The following is a 25076-nucleotide window of genomic DNA, read 5'->3' on the forward strand; positions in this document are numbered from 1 at the left end:
TGAACCTCTGAAAAGGTCGTATGCTAGAAGAGGCAAACCCATAAATTATTTGACATGTTTTAGATCCTATTTAATCTTTTAAAAATTGAACCAAACTATGTAACACATATAAAATGCATACATACTTAAGCTAATTATTGTAATTTCTAACTTAGTAACTTTTGCACTTCAAATCCAAAATACGTCATGTTGAAATGAATGTCATTCGCTCCAACAGACTTCGAGGGACTTGGCTTAGAAGGCCAGCTTTCTTGACAAAAGCATTATATATAAAAACGTGTATAATACTTTCCCCCCGCATTCGTGCCCATGGGCTTCAACAGTTGCAGGCAATATACAATATTATATTCCTTATCAGCTGTAGTGCCTGCTATACCCACATCATTCCAATAGTCAATGTAAAAATAATTGTTTTAATTATGTTTTTGAAGGCAATTTTTACAAAAAAATAATCTCAAATACAACAAAACAGTATTATTTTATAACAAAAAAGTAACATTATTTTTTTTAATCCTGCACATGGGCAACACATTTTATATTAGATTTGTTGATACTACAAGTGCTAAAAATGGGGCAGGTTCAAGAATATCTTTTATGGACGTAGATGTGGAATACACACACAACACGTATTCTGGACCATTCAGGCCTATCAAGACACACACTCACGGAAATGCTGTTAGCCTTTCTTTCAAAATGCTATGCCTCCTGGGCCTCAGCAACTCACCAAACCATCAGTTAGGGGAGATGCTGTTTTATTTCAAGAATTGTGATTTACATTTTAGATTATGTTGTGGATAAGCGGTTCGGCGGATAAGCAGTTCGGCAGCAAATTAGACACTACCCCTGAATTGGCTAGTGTCGGTTTAAAAGTGTCTCTGAACAAACTAGAAAATATGTTCTTAGCCTGAATTTCACAAACCCACTTAATATTTTTTTAAAAACAAGCTCAGTGGATACAAAACCGAATATGCTACAGATGACAACATAGGGTTCGTCAACTAAACTGAAAATCTTCCATACCATAAAACAGTATACAAGTTCAAAATTAAGGGTCTGCCTACAAATGCTCAGCAAGATGAATTTTTCTTTGTAATATGTCTCTACATCTATCTATTTGTGCATAATGCTGTATCTACCTATCTCTGTACCTATATAAAACAAACAGGACATGAATAATGCCATGCATATTGTTGGTTTAGCTTAAGCATAGAATATATTCAGAGCACGATGCTGAGCGCTTGCCAAACTGGCTGACTGTCAAGTTCATCAAAAGAGCATCAACATCCACATGTTGTTTTGATGTATACATTACTCTCCAATGGGAGAAAAAAGTTATGTCTACATACATGCTTTTATGTGTAATTAAAAACCAGAGATATACAACATGTATAGGGGTGGCAACACGCTGCAGAAACTTCAGAAGATTTTTTGAATTTTACTGTCCTCAAAGTGACTCAAAACTTAAAATATTAAACATTACTAACACTTAACAATAAGCATCTATGTCTATCCTCCCTTTAGTCATCAAATAACATGCCGTGTGTATACGCGGATGTATATAGCTGCAATTCTTGGGAAAGACTATCTTTATGGATATAAGTTATCAAAGCACGTCATTCTATAAAACCATCTATTTGTTGCCTGTTTTTACTCGTACCCAAAAACACAGACGCGGTCTTAAAGTTCCATAAGCCAGTGATGAGAAACCAGCATCACATAAAAGTCAGAACACGAACAACACAATCGGAGTTGGCCCCGTAGCTATGTAAAGTCCCATTATACTAAAAACATATATAATTTGTATTAGATTTTAATACACACACACATAAATATAAAGGAAAACACATATTGAAAGTAGAGGGTAAACATTAAGAGAAAGTGCCCTTTATAGAACAAACTATATTGAAAACAGTGACAGCAGGAACAACACAAGTCCGAGAGCATGTTTTCTTTCAAAAATAACCACCCAAGCAATCCTTGTTTGCGTTCAAAAAATGAAAGCTTGCTGGTATGAAACCAGTTTTGAGAAGGGAGGAGTGCAAATGAAGAAAAAAAATCAACAACGATTTACCTATAACTTGTAATAGCAATAATTTTTAACAAGCCCACCCCACACCTCTGCAGGCTGTCGGCTATGGCATGGGTTATATGGACTAATAATGAAATAGTCCAAGGGCGATCCATTAATATCTGAGTTATCAGAACTTTATTCTCGCGCTTGGCAATTATTGTGCCCATTCACTCTCTTGTGAACAGCGATAAACGTGAAACGTCGCCACATGATCATACAAAAGGTCTAAGCAAATGCACAAGGCTCTTACCTAGTCCAAAAACGAGAATCCAGCCGGAGGAAAAAAGAAACGGAGAGAGGATGCCAGCACGTTCACCTTGCAGCTCTCTGCGGTCTCCTGTGAAAGCAGATGGAAAACCCTCCTGTGAGCTCTGTGGCATTTCTTGATTTCGCAAGTGCATGCAGGCCTAGAGAATATGGGAAGGCGGTCCTTACCTAGCAACAACCGGCTGCAGCTTCTGAGCCACATGCTTCCCCCCCTGCCTGCCACCACTAACCCCCTGGCTGCCAGCTCCCAGCAATAACAATAGGAGAGGCTGAGAGGGGTGGCATGAGAGAGAGGGAAAAACACAGCGAAGGAGGGAGAGAGAGTGAAAAAAAAAGAAGGGGGGGGGGAGAGAAGCGTGTTAAGCTTGTCTGGCAGTTAACAAGTCTTGAATGAAGAATGTTAGCAAACAGACAAACGGCATGTCTGATGCATGCTAATGTTCTTGGCTTCACGAATGAGTTTGAATAATTCAGCAGGCAGGGAGAATAAGAAAGAAAAGGTCTCCCTCGCCCCTTTCGACAGGCAGCAGGAAAAGTATTCTTCAACTTTCTTGTCTTCACCCTTTTCTCGCCACAAAATGGAATCGCAATATGATTTTCATCAGGGATGATCTTCGTTCCAAGATTTCTTTTTTAAAACTCCTGCTTAGCTGGCAATTAACCCCCCCCCCCTTCGCTGCTTTTTACCTTGAAGCTGGCAACTGTCCCATTTTACTGAAAGCTCTCAATTTCCCCCCCCTTTTTCACCTGAAGAAGCAGGAATATCAGAGGGAACAGGAGAAAGCTGGGACGGTGGCTGGGGAGTCAACATTTCTAGGAGGAAGATCACTTTTCAAAGGGATTGGGGGGCTGGGGGAGAGAGATTACTGAGCAGTTTATCCGGCACTATCGATCTATCTACCTGACATAATTTTTGGTAAGCCTCAAAAGAGAGGAGAAGGACAGTGGCAGGGCAGTGTCTTGTCTGCAATAAGGAGGTTGTTTTTCAAGCCCTCTCCTGGCATACATGGATGTATCCCAATGCATTGCTCAGCCAACACCGACATGGATAACTAGAAACAAGCAGAATAGCAGGGGGCTGCGGGAAGAGAGCGAAGGGATTTCAGCCTGGAGTATTGCAGAACGAAGCGCAGCCAAAGCAGAACACATGGGGGGGGGAGAGAAAAAGCCAGAGAGACACGCCCTCCCCCTTGCAGATCCTAGGTGCGGATGCAGAGAAGGGGCGCGAGAAATACAGCAGGGAGAGAGGAAGCGAGGGAGAGGCGATCCCATTTTGCGAGGGGGGGTGTTGTTGGGGGGGGGTTGGAGGGGGAGCTGGAGCAGAGGCGGCCACCCTAGGAACCGCCTCGCCCTCTACTCCCCCCCCCCCCATCCCATCCCATCCCATCCCATCCCTCCAGCTCCGTCTCCCCGGGGAGCCACTCCGGCAATCTGGCCGAGGGAGAGGCGGCGGGCCAAGCAGGCAGGCAGGGCTGGGGCGCGGACGAGGCCCGTCCTCCCTGGGACGCGCATCCACACACACACACACACATGCAACCACGGGGGCGCGCGCGCGCGCAGGTCCTCGCCTAGCGGGCGCTTCTCCTCCTCCTCCTCTCCTCCTCCTCCTCCTCTTTGCCAGCTTCTCCCGCGCGCCCGGCGGCGGCGCGGTGGGAGGGAACGGGGGGGGGGGGGTAGAGGGACGCGGAGGCCGGCCTGGCAAGGCAAGCTGCTCCCCGCACATCCCCTCTGCACACTTCGGAGGAGGGGAGGGCTCCGGGCCGAGCGGCTGAGGCGCTTGGATCGCCCTCCCCTCTTCCCTTCTCGCGCTCGCGCTCTTGGCACCGGCTCGGGCAGGCGCGGAGAAGCCTTCGGGCCAGGCTGCCCGGGAGGGAGCGAAGGAGGAGAGGGGCAGAGGGGTGCATTTCTCCCTCCCCCCCCCCCCCGCCGCCACCCAGCCACACGCCCCTTCAGCGCGGGGCCGGCGAAGCCCCGGGGCCCCTGGGGGCCCCTCCACCCCGCAGCTGGACCCCTTCGCGCCCGGCCCTTGGCGACGCGGCGCCTTGGCGCTCTCTGCGCGCGCGGACGGGCGCGCACTCCCAGACACAGCTCTCCCCCCCCCGCGCCCTTTCCTCCGGCGAACCCGGGGGCGCTGCCCAGAGCTCCCCCCCCGGACAATTAGCCAGGGAGAAAGCAGCCGGCCGCTCCTGACGCGCGCGCCAAGCCCCCTTTCCCGCTCCAGATTTGACTTTGGGTTTTTCAGGCCGGGGGGGGGGGGTAGGGAGGGAGAGGACACGAAGCTATATTCCCCCCCTCCCTCCCTCCCTTTTCTTTTTTTTTGGTCTGCTTCCCAGACTTGCCTCACTTTGGGCTTTTTCCCATTGGGGGCCGTTCTCTGTAAGGCCATTGTCAGCCGACTTCCTGCCCTCTTCGGCCGGCCGGCCTGCCAGGAGCCGCAACGCCGCCGCCTTCGCCCCGGACTAACCCCCCCCTTTTTTTTTCTTTTTGCAAAGGGGGGGACGGCGGCGACGAGGGACCCCCCCCCCCCTCCACCCCCCGCGTGACCAGTGTGTATAGAGACAGAGACTCTGCAAGGCTTCCCCCCTGCCTGCGGGCCAGGAGTGCGGGGCGAGGGAGGGCTGGCTGGCTGGCTGGCTGGCAACGCGCCTGCCTTCTGGCCCCCGCTCCGGAGGCGTCTGTCTTGCGGCGGGAGAACGGGCGTCCTTCCCAAAGGCGGCGAGTCTTCTTGCTGGCGGCGGTTCCGTGCCCGCGTCCCAGCGCCCTTCCTCGTCGCATGAAAGGTCTGGTCGTAGTCGCTGCTGCTGCTGCGTGTCTTGGGTTTCCTATGGGAATCTGCCACTGCCCTGCCGCAGACCCCCTGAGACCCCCCACCACACCCCCTGCCAGCCTTTGCCCCCTGTGTGTGGGCGGGGGAGGGGTAGAGGTCAAGATGGGCACCCATTCCCAAGTGTAGTGAAAGTGGTTTGAATGCTCAGGTGCTGCAGTCAGGGCACAGCAGTGGTGTGGCCATACATCTAGGCACACAGAAGGCCACTGGTTAGAATTGGACCCTCACCACACACACATAACTCCCAAGCCCCCTTGCCCGGCTGGGCTGGGCTTGCCAAGGCCTGCTTCACTTGTGATTGTTCTCTCTCTCTCTCCGTCTCTCTCTCTCTCTTGCATGGCAGCAGTATATCTGGTGTGCCTGCTTTGGCACACAGCAGCATTTCTACCCATCCAAATGTCCTTTTGCGTCACATCTCACCATTGCAACCAACCAATTGAAATAGCGCTTTCGCATTATGGATAGATATTTAATCCCCCCCCCCCTCCTATTGGTGTATTTGGAAATTTGGTGTGTTTTGTAAGATCGCTCACACAGAGACACAAAACTGCACAAGGCTTCAGATGCCCAGTGTAATCTTTTCCAAAAAAAAAAAAAAACCCACCGATGCTTTAAGATATTCTATGGCAGTGACCCCCCCCCCCCCCCGTGGTGCAGGACTTTGCTAGAGGGGCAAAAAGGCAGCCTGTGAGAAAATGCTGGTATACTGGTGCTTTTGCTTGGCTGCAGGATTGGTGCTCACTGGTCTTGTTTCGAGGACAAGCCTTATGTTCTGTAATATCCCCAATGCACGCCTTCAGCTTCCATATGCAAAATTAGGGAAAAGGCTTATTTTACTCCTGCTATGGTTGACTGAGAGATTTCTTGCCAGGGAGAGTGAACTGCAAAGTCTGTCATAATTGAAAGGCACATTTTTGTCCTGGGATACAGCTTGCTAATAAGCTTTCTACTTAAAAACGCTGTTGTATGCAAACCTTTGGGAGTCCACCCCCCCCCCCAGCCCCTTTTTAAAGGAAGCATCACTTTCATCCTCCAGTGGTATTAGAAACTTTCGGCAATGAAATGATCTGGCCCACCGTCTTAATTGCACAGCTTGGCTAAGCCAAATATTATTTTAAAATAGCAAAGCTCGTGTTGTAAGCCCTGCTCGTTCAGCGTGCGTTCCTCCTAAGAGCGCTAGGAAAAGTAACCCACTGGTAATAATTAAAATGCCTGACAACATTCAACTGTGTGCGGCATCCAGCCACTGCAGTTTTCCTTGTTTTGCAAGCAAGACTTTAATCACTCTTGACCTTTTTATAAAGGCCCTCGACCAGCTTCAGAAAGTATAACTCAGCATATTTAGTTTCCCACAAACTGGGCCTTGGCTGAACTGTGCCTTGGTATGCGGCTTCTGTGTGTCTGTATAAAAATCTGTAATTAAAAAAAAAATGTCTGAGGTCAGTATGATATGAAAGTTTTATAACCATATCAGAATTCACTTTTCCTCCTGAAATAAAGCTGTCTTGAACTTCGCAATATATACTCTTAGTGGGTTTGCATATATGTGGCATTAAAAAAAAAGTCAGTTTTTCCCCCCACTGCTATAACTTCCAAGTGGGAATTTTTACTTTCACAAATGTTTGTCACAGTATTTCAAGGATTTTCTTCTGCAAAAAGGGGGAGGATTGCTATTTTGTTACCTTGCTGTAACAATTACTGTTATATAAAACCAGCAATGCAGTCTTTTCATCCTGAGGTCATTTATCATCTGTATATACAGGTTTCGTCATTTGATTTAAATTTGGAGTAGTTGTGTGACATGACTGCCTGTCCCCAGTAGAGCCACGAAATAAAAACCTGAAATTCCCCCTAATTGAAATAACACTTTTGCTTGTTCCAGAACCAGAAGAACTTCTGAATAATCTTTTTATTTGTTGTTAAAATGAATCACTACAGTTTAGGTTAGCAAGCTTACTCAGGTTTGATTTTCTTCACTGAGAAGAAGATAGGGAAGGTAGAAATTAATTCTAAATTATTCTACCAATTCCATCCTTTGGAGTTAATGTTACCCAAATCTCAGATCAGTGTGGAAAGTGAAAACAATTATCCAGAAATATGCCTGTCTATTTTTTAAAAAGTTCCCTTCTAGGGCATGCGAATTTTAAGGAGAACAGAGAATATAATAGCTATTATTTGTCAGTGAGCCAAAAATGGCATTATAGGTTTTAACAGCCCATTTTCTCCACATTTGCTTTGAGAGCTGCATGTAAAAAAAATCTTATGATTGATTCTCAATTGTCTTGTCTATGTTCTTGATCATTTTACATTTCACAGTAGCCCAGCTTTTCAAATACTCTAGATAATCTGCTATATTTCTTATTCCATTAATGAAAATGTGGCATGGCATGGTTACATTTATATTATCCCATTTTAAATGGCATACATTAAACAGGAACATCTTTTAATGCTGAGATTTTAAATAATACAAAGGACCAAGATGACTAGACGTTACATTTTCCAGTGCTTGCATATTTTGTACTTGCGCTTGAATAAACTGCTGTAGTACCTTATATAAGATTTTAAAATGCACCAAGAGATTCATGTGGCGTAATCCCAGTTAGGAATGACCTCAGATTTTTCTGTTTTTAAGAAAAGCAGCTTTGAAATGCTGCATTGTTTTTTAAAATCCAGCAGGACATTCTGCTGTGCAAGTCTTTGAAATAAACGGGGCTCCTTCTTTTATATGCAGCTCCCATTTATTTCTGGGGTTTGAAGGCAACATTTCCTGGTGGATTATGGCCCATGTGGTTAATATTCCCATCATTCATAAAATGATCTTGGCACTGAACTGGCAACACCATAGATGAAACTCTGGCAGTCAAATCAACATTGTTTCTTTCCTCTTGCCACCACTTTTTCTCAGGAAAAATAAATAATGGACTGCAAGCATATTGAATCAGTAAGGTGCATTTTTTTCTATTTAAAAAGGTTATTCCTTAAAAGGAGAGACAAGGACAGGCCAGCCCTTGCAATTATATTTTTAAAAACTGCCAGCAGCATATTCACAGAAGCAAAACACAGACTTTTGAGATCCTTTAAATTAGCCAGGGGAAAATGGAGTTAAGTTTTGCCTCTGCCTGATGGTGGTATGTATCAGACACTGCCTTTTTCTTAATTCACTATTTTGCACAGCATAGAACTGAGATGGAAATAAATACAAAAGCATACTTTTAGGCTTTTCAAGCTTCTTTTCTGTTTTTAATAAGAAAAATGTGAATCTGGCGTTTAACAAAGCCAACGTTTCTCTTCTAATACTTCCTTCCGTATTTAGGAGTTACAAAAGAGTTTCAGTTTCTCCATTACTACCTTGATGATGGAAGTTGCTGTGTTAATTCCAAAATAAGGCAAGAAGAATGGCCACAGGTACCATCCCTCTATAGTGGTTTCTATGACAGCCCCTTATATATTGACAAATTAGGGTTTTTTGTCAATATTTTAGAGATTTTGCAGTTCAACTCAGTAAAAAAAACTTATTTTCTTTTAAATAACTTGTCTTAGCCTTGTAAATAAAATAACTCTAAGACATATATCACATAAATTATTGTTAATGTCATCACTTATTAAATGTCTCTGTTAAAATGAGGTTTTTGAGTCTCACAGTTTCCCTGGCAATTGAAGAAGTAGATTCCAACTCACAAAAGGTTGTGGTGATGTTGTTAATCTTTATGGTGCCACCACAGTTCTATTTTATTTTGCTGCAATGGACTAAAACAACTACTGACCTAGAATTATTCCTGTAAATGAAGCATACATCATGCCTTTGGAAAAGTGTGGAAAGAAATAACTTGTTTTATTTATACTGCAGGACTAAAAATTCTAGATTGCTTTCAAAAGCAGATTAATATCTCCTACAAGTTACCATATTGATACATTTAAATAAGAGGGTGAAATTCTATCCATATTTGTAGTTCTGTGATTTACAGGGTAGTCCTAAACAAATTTACACCCTTCTAAACCCATTTACTTCAGTGGAAAAGTGTAACTCTTAGAATTGCAGATCTCCAAATCAGAAATTTATTCCTGCTTTTTTGTTCAAATTCCTCTTCGGTAACCCATTGTATTTTCCTGTTCTTTAAACATTGCTTGAAATTTCATAGCACAATGGAATCAATAATTATTAATATTATTTTCATAATATTTTATAAATAACTCTCACATTTCTAAAATATTTTACAAAATGTATGTATTACATTGCAATCGATGATGTACTACGTCTCAAAAAGAAAGTAAAACTAAGTGTAAAAGACTTTTTCTCTCCAGCTTTTAAGATGAAATGTTTTGCATTTCAGTTGTAAAGGTAATCACTGTGATATATTATTTTTCAACATTTTATGCTGGTAAATAATATTAATTATGCAAAGCACCAAATTCTGAACTGTTGACATGGAAAATGGAAGTACTAGTAAAGATTAATATAAAATTTATACCATATTTAGTCACATTAATTACACATGGGAATCATTTGATTCTAAAACTTGGGACAATGAACTCTCTTGTTCTTATTAAGTTCCATTGATTTTAGTAATGTTACTTATGAACATATTTTTTTCCTCAATGGCTTATTAATTTTAAAACCTTATTTCAGGAAAGAATTAAAACTCCATTGATGATGGAAGACTTTGTACTGGAATCCTTCCATTTAAAACAAAACACGGCAAAATCCAGTGAAGTCCTGTTATTTCTAAACATTAAACTTTACAGTCCTGTTATTTCTAAACATTATGTTTCAGTTTTGGTTGAATCATGGCTATGTCCCCCCTCCACCCCCTGTTTAGAAGAACATTCTTAATGATCAGGTTAAACACTACATCAACAGGATGACTAATTTATATATCCATATAGTGTTTTCGCACAGGTAAAAATCAAAGCCGCTTTTCTCATCAAGGAAACAAAATGAATCTCCATTAATTCAATGAACATTCTATCAGGGTCAAAATTTATATTCCCCTCCCTCTACTGTTGTGCTATATAAAAATACATTTTTGTGACAGCGTATTAGGATCCTGTTTCATACTACCAAATCGATGGGGTGGAAATAAATGGGCATGGATTAAAGATTTAATAACAACTTGCACTGGCTGTGTACAGGTAATCTTTGTATGCAATATGTGGCTGTACATCATATGATACAGCAAAACATCACAGACATCAGAATAACTGAAACATCACCCAATATGTAAAAATATGCCTCTGTAACAATGGATTGAGTCAACCATTGCTGCTAGCTCTATTTCTGGTGATAGAAGCTCACGAAAATGATAGAGAGCAAAATCTCAAAAATCTGCCTTTCATTTAATTTGTTTGTTCAGCCATAGGATAAAGAGAACAAGAATACATGCTTATAGAAAATAAGGAAATTCTGCTAATTTCCCCCCTCAACATCAGTCTTAGAGCAGCTCACAGATGTTTCTATCATTTTGTTAAGTAACTCTCTTGTAAACAGTATTTTGTAAATACCATTTTGTAACTAAAACTTATGCACATGCACAAGCTGAATTCATATTAAAGATACATTCTATTCCATGGTATTAGAGGTTAAAATTGTTTTAGTTTATTAATAATATTTGATTAATTAGCTGATTGATCAGTTCAGTCATTTTCAGAACAATCCCAGAGTTACCTCCTTTTAAGCCTGTGAACTTCATTTACTTTAGAGGGATATAGCTCTGTTTAGGAATGTGATGTTACAGTACAATCCTAAATATACACTCAGAAGTAAGTCCCATTTAGGTCAATGAAGTGCATTCATTAATATTTTATAGAATATATACATGTCCTGTTAGTGGTATCCAAGTGAAAATGATTTCAAAACAATCACTTCAAAGCCCATCAATACTGTGAGAATTCAAATTACAAAAATACAGGTGCACTAATTTCTGCCAAGGGGTTGTCACTTGCTATTCCCCTGTTTCTCTATACTAGACAAAAAGCTGTAAATAATTCTGTCCTGAAACAAGAATGATCTTAAAGCTATGAATACGAGTAGGGAGGAAAGCCATCTTTGTTTCAGTTCACTTTCAAATTTGGCACAGATAGGTAGAAGTCAGCATATCTAGTGTATTACAACAGTTGACGATAATATATTAAAATGACAATAGAATTAACTTCAAAGAGGAAGAGCTTTGGGCAACTAATTAAAAAAGAAAATTTTACTCCAGTGGCTCCTTTAAGATCAACAAAGATTTAAATCTTTGTTGGTCTTAAAGGTGCCATTGGACTCAATTTTTTTTTTAGTACTTCAGACCAACACAACTATTAACTTGAATCTAAAAAGAATTTCAGTGAAGTATACCCATGCAGGCGGGGGTGGAGGGGGGGGCAAAGTCTTTGTTTTCTGTTTCAGCCCTTGATTGAAACGGATGAGGTTGGTACACAAGCAGAAAGCAGTGCTGTGGCAAAGCTCCCAATAATGTCTACAAATCATGTATGGGAGAACCGTCCCCCTTCTCAGGAGAGTACCATCCTAAATGTATGGTTCAGGTTCACATAGTCTTATCAGCAGTTAGTTAGATACCAGATCGCTTCTCAAACATTGAAATACCAGGTTTGACTGTTTTCGAAGTACCTGCACCCATAGATTCCCCCTTCTCTGTGGCACTGGTCCGTTCCTAGAACAGGAATTATCTTCTTTCAGAAGGCTCAAGCCTAAATGTTTTCTGGAAGCGCTACAAGAACTTATGTTGGCAAGAGTGCTTGTGGTTAGGGGGAAACAGTTAATGGTTTACACAGTTTATGTTTAAATAGTTTATTAATTTAGTATTGCTAATACCTCTTAATATTGTGCCTGGGCCAGAGAGTGATTTAAATTTATTTGAAGAGAGCAGCTTGGATTCACATCTCCTGCTAGAGGAGTAGGTAGCACATCCATTTGCACAAGTCAGCTATCCGTATTGGCCAATCCAGTTCCAGCCCCTCTACCTCCTCCACATAACTGGTTCCAAGGGACCAGGATTTCCTCCAGGTAGCTTTTGTGGGGTGGGAGTGGGGATTGGCTGTCCTATCGCCACATGACCAGAACTGCTTTCTGAGCCAGTTTGGTGTCGTGGTTAGGAGTGTGGACTTCTAATCTGGCATGCCAGGTTCAATTCTGCGCTCCCCCACATGCAACCAACTTGGGCTCGCCACAATACTGATAAAACTATTCTGATCGGGCAGTGATATCAGCGCTCTCTCAGCCTCACCCATCCCACAGGATGTCTGTTGTGGGGAGAGGAATGGGAAGGCGACTGTAAGCCGCTTTGAGCCTCCTTCGGGTAAGGGGAAAGCGGCATATAAGAACCAACTCTTCTTCTAGAATAAAAAGTTTTTCTCTCCCATAGCAAAAGAAATGCTGTATTATTCACACACATAATTCTAGCATTTTGGAACACTAGCTCATGTAAAACCAGTGTAGCTTACAGCTTTGTTTGTAAAGGTATCCCCTGTACAAGCACCGAGTCATGTCTGACCCTTGGGGTGACGCCCTCTAGCGTTTTCATGGCAAACTCATTACAGGGTGGCCTTGCTAGTGCCTTCCCCAGTCATTACCGTTTTACCCCCCAGCAAGCTGGGTACTCATTTTACCGACCTCGGAAGGATGGAAGGCTGAGTCAACCTTGAGCCGGCTGCTGGGATCGAACTCCCAACCTCATGGACATCGCTTCAGATAGCATTTCTGCTGCTTACCATTTATCAGATGCCTATTCTCTGTATAAATGAAAAGTAAAACCTATACTAGTTCAGAAGACCAAACATGAAGCATGCTGACCTAAGATGGTTCTTAGACCTTCAAACTCTCTGGAATCCATTTGCATCTGCCAAAATGAGGCTATGTGCAACAAGACTGATTCGGACAACACAACATTGTGTGAAAGTAATGACTGTGTAAATGATGACTTGATAAAAGTATACGCCGTGCATTTTATAGAGATTTTATAGAGAGCTATTGGCCAGTGGTATTGAGAAGTTTAAATGCATACAAAAGATCATTAAAAACTTTCAACTGAGAACAAATGGGCCTAAATACGTTTTGGTGTTATTTTTATTGAAGAAAACAATATATACGGGCTCAGCAAATCATTAAAACTAGTGTTTCGATTTTCCTATAAGCAAAATGCAATTTTCACAGATCTATTTGATGGGGACCCTTCTATCTCTCTTATAAGATGCCAGTTTTGTTAAAAATGTCATATGCAGGGTTCCTTCACAGCAAACCATTGTTAATGGTGTGTCCTTTGATTTCCAAAGTCACACACACTAATTAGTGCTATATCATGAATTCCAACATATTCCTTTCACAAACCCCAACAGGACTGGAAAATAATATATACCTCGTCATGTCTATTACATCCACTTCCCTCCTTCAGAAGAAATATTTTCCCTCCATTATTCTTTCCCTTCTGTGACTGGGCCACCCTATTTTGTTTCTTTTTCTGTTTCTTCTTCCCTGAAGAGTTCTGGCTCTCCCACCCTGTCACAGTGTAATATTTTGGCTGCTTGCTCAGCCCAGGAACCAGAGGGAAGGAATGGGAGACCCCTTTAACTTATGCAACTTAAATGGTACTCAAGTTCTTTAATTGCAAATTCACAAAATACTTATTCAACGTCAAGGGGAAAGGTTGGATGAAATCGGGTAAAATTCCTGAGAACTCAATGTAACTCTAAGATAAAATCAGTACATGCACAGGTTTTGGCTTTTATATTTCATCCTAAGTTATTCAGAGTTACATTAAATCTTTATGGTTAGAGACTTTTGTTCTAGTGTTATCCACACACTCCAGCACATTTTCATTGAGTATTCTCTTGACTCCTGGTTTCTAAAAGGCTGGTATACTATTTCCAGTACCCGAACCCTTTTTCTTGAATCACCAGTATTTTTTTTAACCAGACCAGGGATCTCTGCACTCTTCAGAGCTATCACATTGTTTGATTGAGTAGGAAATGTTATCTCAGATCTGTCCCCTTTGGCTCAAATGAGAGTCTCTGTCAAGCTACCCACTCATCCTTGCCAACTTTCCACAGTTCTCATGTCGGTGTTAAACTGTTCTCAGTCAGGGCTGAATTCCCAAACTGTCAGTACTTGATTCTTCTCAGCAAAGGCTGAAATCAAACTCAACTCAGTCAAGGCAGAAATCTGACTGCCTCCTCAGCATGCAGTTCTCAAATCTATCTCTGCCTAGCTTATGGAAACCATTCAGATTCCTTAGAGCAGCCTATAATTCAAGGCTGTTTCTGTGAGGAAACACCTTCACAGTCCTTTAATTATTTGTACAGCATTTCTAAACTGCTTAAAGGTTCAGTGTGTCACATTTGCACAATCTTTTTCCAAAAAGGAATAATTAATCATAAAGTCCAAAACGTACATATGACCTTTGAACTTGGTAGGTTGAAATTTTTTCTTTATGTGCACAGTAAATATGTTTCTGCCTCCAAGGATTGCCCTCCTATATACACTTACCACATATTTAGAGTGAGTTTCCCAAATCCATTTCTGTTCTTGTTGCAGTCATTACATCCATCATCTCTTTTGCATGCATATTTAGCTTTTTCTGTATTTTAAACAAATGTTACCAAATTTTTCCTTTTTATCCTTTCCATGTCAGTCTTTCCAATAGTCCATCTGAGTCATTAAACATTTATTCCTGATTTCTTCGTTCACTGAATTACTGAAGTAAGTATACATTGAGAATATGCTTGCTTACATACCTATTTTTACCAAGAGATTGTTTGCACTGTTACAATTATAAGTTATTAGTATTAATGTTACGGTTATTTATATGTTATAGATTGTTTCTTGTATTGTTTTTAAGTTTTATGTAAACCGTCCTGAGCCCCTGGGAGGGCGGTATAATAAATATAATAAACAAATAAATAATAGCGTCCAATAACACCTTTAAGACCAACAAAGATTTATTAAAGGTGTGTTTATTGTGAATTTGATAATGTGGGCCTACTGAACAGCCTTTCTCAACTTTTTTACTACTGAGCAATCCCTGAAACAATGTTCAGGCTTCGAGAAACCAGAGAAGTGGCACAATCATGCAGAATATGGTTAGGAAGCATAGCTGTGGACACGCCCATCCAGGGCCCCTCCCCTTCCCACCCCTTCCCAATGGCACATAATTGGCCATTCTGGGGGAGTGGGCAGGTCGGCATGTCTATATATGGTCATCTCACCTGATAAATGTCTAACAATTTTAACATATAAATTAAAAAAAAAAATTCTCCCCCATTCAGGGAACCCATCCAGGGCTGTCAAGAAACCCCAGGGTTTCATGAAACCCTGGTTGAGAAAGCCTTCTACTGAATGACCTTTTTGGTTTATTTTTGAGGGACTCAAAACTCTGCAGCGCATTAATTCAGCTACTGCTCTGAAATTTATTATTGCAAAATGTTTTCAAACATAGATTTGTTACAAGTACCATAACCGCTTCCTTGCTTCGTAGCCTACCACAAAATAATTGTGTTACCTTGAAAGCAAGGATTTAAACAAATGCCAGAGCACGAACATGACAGTATAGGGCTTTGGACTGCAAGCAGCTTATCCATGCTAGACAACATTGCTTTGATCTGCTTTGCAATACATTGCATCAATATTTATGAAGGCAACTCCTTTTTTCTTAAAGAAAGCAATTTAACCAGCCCTATGGAGATGGTCACTGCAGACTTTAAAGTTTTAATGTGCAGCTGTAAATATTGTACATACATAAGCAAAGCTGTGAAACAGGCATGAAAGGCCTTCCTGTTATTATTATTATATTAAATAAACATATTAGTATGTTTATTTAGCAGTAGACTTAATTATTGGTGTTAAAATAACAGAAATAATACTTTCCCAAAATGTTATTTAAGCATAGTTTGAACAAATGCATTTGACTGAAAAACTGAAGAATATACAGGAGATAAGAAATTTTGTTTAGTTCCTTTAAATTTTTTACTTTAGACAAGAATACTTTATTGGCATTTTAACTGTATGTTCATATTTTTATGATGTGTTGTTAACTGTTGATTATGTTATTGCTGGCAGATCTAGGTTCATAATACAATTGAGTAAAGATATAGTTGGTTTGCGGTTTGAATGTGTTTTAATATGTTCTTAGCGGTCCAGGGGGGCGGTTTTCTTTTTACTTGGTAGACTGTAAATGAGTACATACAAGAAATAAGAAAGAAAATTAAATTTTGCCAGAAGTCCATGATTGTGCAAATGTGACAAGTTGAGAAACATTAAATATTATTTTCCATAATCTATATTATCTAAGAAGTGATCAAGTACATTGTTTTCTGCCTTCCATACTGACATGCAAATGTATTCCATTAGTAGCTTATTGTATGGTGATCATTATATTTAAACTATTATTTACTACAATGTTTCCCTGATTTGGAAAGGGTGTTTTTGGAAAGGGTGTTTTTATTTAATTCACACACAAAAAAAGGCTGGTAAAATAGATATGCTGTATAATTTCTTACATGAAATACTTCTGTAAGATTAAATTTCGTAATGCAGTGTAATAATTTTGCCTAGAAAAAAATCTTTGAATCTTTTTTCCCCCTTTATAGTGGTAAAATTACAGAACTCCCTGTTATCGAGAAGGAGCTAACACTTTGAACAGTTAAAAAGGTATGTCAGGAGCATATTCAAAGCAATGGTTTTACTTTCTCTGAAAAGAACAAATCCTGACTCCTATTGTGGATCAGTGTCATAGGCCACAAGTCCATGACTGCATAATTTTCCAACAACTTTTGTGCTGTTTGAGGGAAGACATTAGTAAAATTGAATCAAAATAGAATACACGACTCTTAAAATGTAGTGTCATTCAATAAATGGGACAAATAAAATTCTGCACAATCATTACAAAATACAAGGGGGCTCAAGAACTTGTCAGCTGTGTATCTTTTGACATACTTCAATTAGCTGGAAGGTACTCATGCCCATAGCTACAACATGTTCACAAAATTCAGCCCAACATGAAGCTTTTATTGTTTAATGAGAAGATAGTGTTCTTTGGCTGGGATGGTCAGCACAGCAGAAACTGAAAACTCAAAAAAGCTAGGCCAGTACCTTCAAGTCCATGAGCATTTCCACTTCCTTTGTATTTACATCTCAGGTGTGCTCTGCAATACTAACAGGGGTAAAAATAACTAACAAAAGTACATTTTCATGTTTTTATGGATGCAGATCCAAAATCTGTCAGTGCGTTATGACAAAGCTCCCACTCTTACATTCCCTGTCATCTGTGGTGATTTTATATAACTTGATCAGTGCAGAGGAGAAGTTACATAAAATATAATAGGCCTTATTCTGTGGATTTCTTTATGAACTAATAGTCTTGTACATATGCAGGAGAAATAAATAGCTGTGACTGATTTTTAAAATGAGTCATTCAAGATTTTGTTTTATACAGAATTACGTTTAAACGATCAAATTACATCCCTCAGCTATATGTACTTCAAGTACATATTTGCATCAGTAAGTACTTTGGATAGAATGGTGGCTGTCTATGTCCACATATTTTATATCTCAAATTTAATCAGTTTCTTAGGTTTCCACATCTCTACTTCAATTTAGGATTTTCTAGCAAATTAAGGGTCCAAGATGTATGGCTAAAAATTAAGTGACAAAATGTATGAGTCTTCTCAGGAAATGCTTCCTTGCAAACCCAAACAGACTTTGTGTGTTTTTAAACCATATTTTTGAAAGACATTCTTAAATTCAGCATTTCACACCTCACCTGTAGGGTTGTGATACAGCTTTCACATAGTCATTTCCCCTTATTTGCTAAATACGCTTTTCATTGCATTATGTCCCAGGAGTTGGAGCAGTACAGTGAGGACCAGAAGAATGAGGGTGTTTTTTCTTTTCTAAAACCAAGTTTGTAACAACGGCGGGAAAGTAGCTATATAAATCCTTTGGGGAAAATCATAAGGTACTTGAGTTCTCCTGTATGTAAATATAGGGACTGAAGACTTTTAAATTAAGTAAGCCTCCTACTCTGCCTTTCTATGCTTAACACGTGCCTAAATTAGTTCTCCATTTTGTGGTGGCCCTCGGAGAGCAATTCCTATTGAGAAGTGAACAAAGGCCATGACCCCTGGGTCAGAGTGTAATGCAGGAAGCATGACCTCTCCTTTGTTCAGATCTGCACTGTTTACATTGCCTAAGTAAAGATCACCAATACATTAACTAAAGAGGATTAAAAGGGTCATATCCCCAGGGATACAGCTCAGACAAGTGGCAACTCTCCTTAGTCATTACAATGACAAGACTTTTTTTTTTAACTACACAAGAAAAAAAAACCCTGTATGGTTTAAAAAAGGGAGAGCGCTTAAGTCTAAAAGACAGTTCTATTTATTTTTGTTGCTCTTATTTATTTTTGTTGTATATTTCAGTACAGGCCTCTTGTGTTATTATTTGAGAGTTACACACAAAACTTTCTAAAGAATAGTAATTTTGCATTTATATTTTTAAAATATTGTACATTATGGCATTATAAATATACACAGGAGTCTTCTGGCACCTTATTTATTAATTACATTTTTATACTGCCCTCCCTTATGGCTCAGGACAGTTCTTAGCTCGATATACATGGTCATGTATGAAACGGTACTGGATGAGTAGCAATTCTTTTTAATTCTAGTATAATGTTCTGCGGAGTACAGCCCACTTGGTCAGGCAAAATGAGCTTCTTGAAAGCAGGAATATGTGTCCGTCTTTAAGGGGCCATGCAACCATGTTAGTTTTCATTGCAACAAATATTCTTCTGAATCAGAAATATAACTGCTTTTATTTCCAACACAATTGACTGCGATACAGCTGAAATTCTGGGCACATTAGAACAGGCACATTATTTCCTTCCCTGCATTTCCCCCCACTTAATGCATGCCTAGACTTTACTGCCAGCACAAGATCTTTGTAAAAACAAGCTGTTTTAAAACTGTGTCCTTGGAGTTTATAAAATTTACCCATGTCACTAAATGCTTCCATAAGCCATTCCAGGCCCAAAGTACAGCAGCCTGTTGCAGGCCCAAATACAGTCCAATATCATGCGGGCCCCATACCTGTGGCCTTTCTCAAGCAGAGCTGAGATCAGATGGTTGCCTGATCCAGCCATTATGCTCCATGCAGCAATGTTTCTGTGAGTTACAGGGACAATTTCACCTGCACCCTGCCAGGAATTTACAGTGCCTTATGCAAAGTGCCTCTTGTGGCACAGAGTGCTAAGGCAGCAGATATGCAGTCTGAAACTCTGCCCATGAGGTTGGGAGTTCGATCCCAGCAGCCGGCTCAAGGTTGACTCAGCCTTCCATCCTTCCGAGGTCGGTGAAATGAGTACCCAGCTTGCTGGGGGGTAAACGGTTATGACTGGGGAAGGCACTGGCAAACCACCCCGTATTGAGTCCGCCATGAAAACGCTAGAGGGCGTCACCCCAAGGGTCAGACATGACCCGGTGCTTGCACAGGGGAAACCTTTACCTTTATGCAAAGTACAGCAGCTGGCTCCAAGTTGATGTGCCCTAGAGCTTCCATGTGGGACCTGGGGATCCCCCAGGTACACCTCATCTCTAAATTCATGAGATCAGATCCCCTGGAGAAAATGGATGCTTCGGAAGGTGGACTCATGGCAGGCCCCATCCCCAAATACCCAGGAATTTCCCACATGGATTTGGCAATTTCGCCCTCCCCCATCAGATCTGCAGCATAGTAGACATCCTGTACATGCTCCACTTGTGTAAGCTCTACAGGTGGGGTTTAAATACTGTCTGCAAACACATTCCACTTTGAATGTAAGGAAGCATTGCCACTTGAACTGTATCTCCCAGACACTTCCATAGCTCACTTGGAAGGAGAAACATGCAAAAGAAAGCTCATGATCTCTCCTGGACAAGGGTTCTGATCCCAGTGATGGAATGCCTTGAGTCGCAGCTTCTTACCAGTTAACAGGGGCACAGATCTTAGGAGAGCAAGGAAAGAACATCCACAGAAGGCACTACTGTGGTCTCCCCATTAGTTCACTCATGTAGCAACCACTTAATCCTCCAAGGGTTCAAATCCCACCAGGAGGGAAGCAGGAATTTGCTCAGCAATAAACTGATCAAGAGAAATATAGAAGGAAGAAAGAGAAACCAGATTTCACATTCTGTAGATAATGACTCTAACTTATCCAATCTCAACTTTTTTACCATTGAGAAACCCTTGTAACATCCTTAAGGCTTCATGATACCCCGGAAATGGCACGATAATGCGGAAAAGGGTTGAGCAGCAAAATTGTGTACACAGCCGCCTGGGGTCCCTCTCCTTCCCATACCCCATTTTAGGAGGGAAAGCAGGTCAATATGACCATATATGGTCCATATATCACTTGATAAATGTGATATATGACTATATATCACTTGACAAATGTTTAACAAATTTAAAAACAGAAAAAACTAACTCCCACCCACTCGGGAAACCCAGGGCCGTTAAGAAACCCCAGGGTTTCACAAAACTCTTGTTGAAAAAGCCTGCTCTAACTTGACAATCAAGTGTGCACATTGGGGGGGGAAAGACTTTGTGAGGCCCTGGGGATTGTTAGTTGGCCATAGTGATAAATCCATATGTACAAGGGCAGAAGAGACTGCCAAGAAAGGTGTCATGCTGAGAAACAGCACAAGCTTACCCCACAAGAGGTGTCTAGTTCAAGGCCTGCACAGACTTCCCACAAGGCAGGCCTTGAAGGAGGCCTGGCCACAGCTGAGACTGCATCATCACACCTGATCCCTGGGGACAGGTTGCCCCTGCCGATGAGCTGTTTCCAACGCCCGTTTAGAACCTTCCCTCCGCTGGGTTGGTAAGGCTGATTTCCACCATCTGCTGCAGCTCATCCCAGTCTCTCCTGTTCTTCGTCTCCTCAACCTGTCTTCTGACCTCCATGGTTTCAAAAACCCCAAGCAGTGATCAGGGATGAGCAGAACCCACTGGACAGTGGAGGAAATTCTCAGCCCTTCCAATGTGAATCTCACACTGAAGATGACTGGGGTTAGTAATCAACCAGGGGCTGATAATACATAATACATAATCAAAGTATGCTGAAGTCAGAGACACAGCTGTGAAGCAATCCATCCATGTATTGAACAGCACTGGTTTGACTGCAAGTCAGACATATTGGGTTACAGCTTTTCTAAATCGAATAAACTTCTACTTTTACTACATTTCATGAGAGATCCAAGAGATCCTCTCGTGCCTTGGGAGGTCAGACTATCATATATGGTGCTAAAACAAGAGCTACAATGGATCAATCAAAGACACCCAGGTCAGTGCAGCTGGTGGTCATGCTGTAAGCTCCCCAGTCAGCTGGCACTATACTGTGAACGGAGTCCATCCTGGCCTCTACCCCTACCGAAGAGCTGCCTGCAAAGAGCCAAAAGGCCTAAGGCCGGCAAGCAAGGTCAAGTATTCTGCTCAATCTGAACTGAAAACCTGAAAGCACAGTAGATGTTCTTTAAATTCCTATACCTCTCCATCCCCTTTCCCTTTGGGGAATTTCAAAAGGCGTCATAAAAAGTAGTCCATCGGTAGCAGTGGATGGAGTGACTGGACCCAGAAAAACAACTGCCCTTCCTGATTTGGACTCAATCAGCTTTTCTGCTGTATATAAGTTACATGCGGGAGGAAGGACATTTGCAGCATTCAGATATAATAACGCCATCGCTGTTGCCATTACTGTAAATTATCGGGTTTTATTGTCATTTTATGGTTTTAGGGGACGGAGTTATGTAAGCCGCCTCGAGCCTTCGGGGGGAGGCGGGGTATGAATATAAATATAATAATAATAATAATAATAATAATAATAATAATAATAATAATAATACTCTGATGCAGGGCATCCTCCTTCCCTTTATTACCAGGGTGTGGCATATTATTCTTGCGTCCCCAGCTCAAGGAATAAGTGTTGTTGTAGCCTGAGGCGGAGTGCTAGTTGGTGTTAGAAGAGTAGTCTTTGCAGTAACCATGCTTGATCTTATCCATGGCTCGTTAGCGCAAAGTTCCCTTCTTCTGGAGCAGGGGTGGCTAAGCTGGCTCTCCATGTGTCCATGGACTACAATTACCATGAGCCCCTGGCAGGGCCTCATGGTAATTGTAGTCCATGGGCATCTGGAGAATCAGTCTGGCCACCTCTGCTCTAGAATTCCCATCACCAACCACCCCTACATACATTCCACGTGATATGTCTGTGGTGGCCTGCATGGACCCCCTGATGTATTACATACATTCCTCCATTAGTCCATATTCTAATTGGATACATTTGCAAGAATATATTGATAGATTCATAAATACCAAGTATTTTCTTGTATTCAATCTCCTCTTCAACAAAGGCATTGGGCATCCAAGGCATCTGGCTTGACTAGACGTTTGGAGAACATGCTACATCCCCCCCGGTCTCAAATTTAAATTCTGTATTAGAAAGCCAGCAGATTTCTAGTGTGATGCCTGCTGCAATCTAACTGTCCTATCAGGATGATCTGTAAACGAGACAAAGGTTTATTGAGGATCCTGCAATCTGATTAAGAGGAACTGAGTCAAGATGAACAGAATGTCTTGCGATCATACAAGTTTTCTGCATCGCCTTTTCCTAACGCTTGCTGGCTACTTCACAACACAGAGAAGAAATAGGAGAATTTTTACAACATGCTTCGTCCCATCCTCAAACCAGCATTCCTGGTACAATTTTCTTTCTCTTCCAGTAGTTTGTCTTCAAAATCATAAAATGGACTCGGCAAAACAAAACCACCCCCAAAATGTCTAACTAATTGCCTCAAGGAGTCAGCCTTGCAGTTTCTGAAAGAAATTAAGCAGTTACCCAACGTAAGGAAAGGAAGAAGCAGTCTTCCCCACGTCCAGAACAAGCTGGCCAGTATGACAGCGACAGTATTCCATAAAGCAGCACACAAGTCAATTGGACGGTCGCACAACTGCTTCAACAAGCATGAAACCAGCCATATTTTTAAAAGTTAATTAGACCCCATCACTGTTGAGCTTGCAGACAAGATTATAGTCAACAGTAACAGATATATAACTGTCTACCAGGCAGTATTGTTCGTAGGCCGCTTATGATGAAAGAGAGCTTGAAAAGTTATTCCCAACAGCTGTATTATCGGGCAACATATTTCTTCCCCATTCATAAAAATCTCTCTTCCTAGGTGCTTGAACTGGTTATAGGGGCTAAATATTATTTTCAGTAACGCTTTTGCATTCCTATTTAAAAACAAAAAACAGATTTATGCAGTTTTTATCTATATGTTTACATTTATACCCCACTGTTCCCCCAGAGGCTTAGGGAAGCGTACAAAGGATTTAAAAATACATAATTTAAATACATAGGAATTTAAAGTATTATTTTGTAAAAAATTAAAATAATGACTAACTATTAATAACTAGACGTTGGTCCTAGCCAACTCCTTCCCCAAATTAAAAAATGTTAATGTTCTTTTTAAAATGAATGTCATGGGCAGACCTAATTTCTCTAGGATTAACTATCAGTTATCAGATGAAAATTTTTTAAAAGGTTTTAAAAAGTGTAGGTCAATTCTGGAATAAAAGGCAGTCCTTTAATACAATGGTTCTGTTAATACAATTTTCTATGATGTGAGATGCCTAAAGTGGGCACTAATATTTGGCTTGCAGAGGCATAAATAGAAGCAAATTCATTCCAATGCTCTGTTAAGGAGTATATTTCTAAGGTCTAGGGTTCGATGCCACTGTCTTCATTTGCAAAAGTGGGAAAATATCCAAACCCCCCCCCCCAAATGCAGCCAGATGTGTGTGAAAGACATCTCGCGGGTGCGTCGTCGGTAGTCAATTGCCCCCAAACCAGGGGGAACGGCTGCCGAACCAGCCGCTTAAGGCTCAGGCTCCCGTCGCGAGCAGCGCACATTCTCCTTCCACGTCCAAAGCCCACCTGTGTGTGCGGGAGACCTACGGGGGGGGGGCGATGATTTCCAAAACGTTTTTGCGCGCAAGGAGGAAAAGCAAACCGGCTGCCAGTCCTAATAAGAGCCTCCCGAGGCCCTGCTGCTGTCACGCCGGGAGGGAAAGGGCCGGTTCCCACGTGCAAGCGCATCTGCCTGCCTAAGCCCGGCTCAAAAGCACCCTCATCCTCCAAGGATTGGCAACGTGGAGGGTTAAAGAATCGCACTGGGGGGTTCGGATGAAGGAAGCGGAGCACGTTTTCCCCAGCCCAGGGCTGGGAGGGAACCAGACAACAAGCGAGAACAGCCGCCCGTCACCCCCTCCCTCCGCCTGCCTTGAGAGCCTCCCCCCCCCTGCTCTGCCAGCCTGCCCCAGAGCCGCCTGGGCACCGAGCCAAGCATTCAAAAGTCAACACGATGCTCCGCCGGCCCCGCCCGCGGCCGTTGCGCTCCTCCTCGCTTCACTTTCCCAGCCTGCCCCCCCTCCCCTCCCCTCCCCTCCCCACCCGCGAGCCCGGCTCTTCCTCCCAGCGTCCTTCCTCCCGAGCCGCGCTTTCGCGGGGCCATCTTTGCAAAGCTCGGTGCATTCATGAGACGGCCGATCTCCATTTGGGGGTGGCGTTTTTCTTTGGGGGGGGGGGGCTTGCTTTGAGCCCTCTTCAAAGCCCGCAGCTGCAAAGAGCAGCCCCGTCTGCTGAACGGCGGTGGTTTCTTTCTCTCTCTCTCCCCCCCCCCCTCGCTAATTTGTTGCTTCGGCGCCTGCAGCTTCCCCAAATCTGGATTCTCCCCACGCAGAGTCCCGCGCCTCGCTGCCCTCCCGCCCCCATCCCACAGAAGCACGCAGATCCAGGCTGCCCCCGCTTTTCTCCTCTCCTCCCTTTGCAGGGGGGGTTTGCAAACGCGCTCCCCCAAAGGGTCCAGCTCTTTATGGGCTGCCCCTCCCTCCCC

At 42.2% G+C, this 25076-nt stretch overlaps 2 long non-coding RNA genes across 5 annotated transcripts in view; both read right to left on the reverse strand.

The window, feature by feature from the left end:
• LOC143823624 (uncharacterized) overlaps positions 1–2999 on the reverse strand; it is a 92744-nt gene extending 89745 nt beyond the window's left edge. For 2 of the 3 annotated variants that reach the window (XR_013226532.1, XR_013226530.1), the window contains exon 1: positions 2322–2493. This is a non-coding gene — a long non-coding RNA (uncharacterized LOC143823624). The other variant, XR_013226531.1, reaches the window with a different exon arrangement.
• Positions 3000–6428: 3429 nt separating this feature from the next.
• Positions 6429–25076, reverse strand: part of LOC143823649 (uncharacterized) — a 72695-nt gene continuing 54047 nt past the window's right edge. For both annotated transcript variants that reach the window (XR_013226537.1, XR_013226538.1), the window contains exon 3: positions 6429–6578. This is a non-coding gene — a long non-coding RNA (uncharacterized LOC143823649). The remainder of the gene's footprint in view (positions 6579–25076) is intronic.

Source organism: Paroedura picta, chromosome 14, assembly GCF_049243985.1.
Source record: "Paroedura picta isolate Pp20150507F chromosome 14, Ppicta_v3.0, whole genome shotgun sequence".
In the NCBI taxonomy this organism is placed as follows: Eukaryota; Metazoa; Chordata; class Lepidosauria; order Squamata; family Gekkonidae; genus Paroedura; species Paroedura picta.